General features: G+C 43.4%; 1 pseudogene; it reads right to left on the reverse strand.

Annotated features, from left to right (window-relative positions):
• LOC106314754 overlaps positions 1-1,335 on the reverse strand; it is an 18,012-nt pseudogene that overhangs the window by 13,487 nt on the left and 3,190 nt on the right.

A 1,335-nucleotide genomic window follows, 5' to 3' on the forward strand; every position in this document is an offset into this window, starting at 1 on the left:
CCTTAGTCAAGAAAGTTACTTCATTTATCGCTTTTATTATTCTGCAACAGCATTAGCATTAAACATTAGTTTAGAAATCTTTTAAATCACCGGTTGCACTTAGATTAAGTGAGTACTTGCATTCTCAGTGCTTTGAAATCCCTTAGAATTGGTTTGACATTCTTTTATACTACATCATTTGTCTTAGGAGCCTTGAAAACTCTTAACATCAATGCCTCCGCTTGGGCTTGTTCCCACTTGAACTCAACATTTTTCTTGATCACTTCGGTGAGAGGGGCGGCTATAGAGCTGAAGTTCTGGACAAACCTTCGATAGAACCCGGCCAGGCCATGAAAGCTTCTTACCTCGCCCACGGTCGTTGGACTGGGCCAGTCTCGGATGGCCTTGATCTTTTCCTCGTCCACCCGGAGTCCATCTGCACCTACAACAAAACCTAAGAAGACCACGTGATCTGTTCCAAAAGAACACTTCCCAAGGTTAGCAAACAAGAGTTTTCTTCTTAGTACCTCAAGAACTGATTTCAAGTGTAATGTGTTCATCAATGATTTTGCTGTAAACAAGAATATCATCAAAGTAAACTACAACAAAGTGGCCTATAAACGATCTCAAGACATGATTCATTAGGCGCATAAAAGTACTAGGTGCATTTGTGGGACCAAAGGGCATTACAAGCCACTCATACAAACCTAGTTTTGTCTTAAAGGTTGTTTTCCATTCATCACCTTCTTTCATCCTAATCTGATGATATCCACTCTTTAGATCTATCTTAGAAAAGACACAAGCACCATGGAGTTCATCAAACATATCATCAAGGCGAGGAATGGGATGGCGATACTTTACCGTGATGTTATTTAGGGCTCTACAGTCCACACACATCCTCCATGAGCCATCTTTCTTTGGCACGAATAGAACCGGAACAGCACATGGGCTGAGACTCTCCCTGATGTAACCTGATATCTTGCATATTTGCATTGTTTTATCCATTCATTCATAAACATTTTCATCATAGAGATTATGATTTAGACATGTTTAGGTTGCATTTTGCATACATGAGTCTCTATTAGGTACTGGAGTGCCACATGGAGTTCTTGGGGACATTTGGAGCTCAAAGGAGGTGATATAGGTGATCATTAAACGAGCAGAGCATGGGAGCGACCTCCTGGAGCGACATCACGAAGTCGCTGTGTCCCACCTCTCAGAGGGACCTTCCTAAAGCGACGCCATGAAGTCGCTCGCGTTCTCGTTACTCCGAACAGTCTTAGATGACCCTGGAGCGACCTCTCAGAGCGACCTACCAAGGTCGCTCCCGATCCAGAGCGACCCGTTGGAGCGACG

Source organism: Brassica oleracea, chromosome C9 (genome assembly GCF_000695525.1).
Source record: "Brassica oleracea var. oleracea cultivar TO1000 chromosome C9, BOL, whole genome shotgun sequence".
Lineage (NCBI taxonomy): Eukaryota > Viridiplantae > Streptophyta > Magnoliopsida > Brassicales > Brassicaceae > Brassica > Brassica oleracea.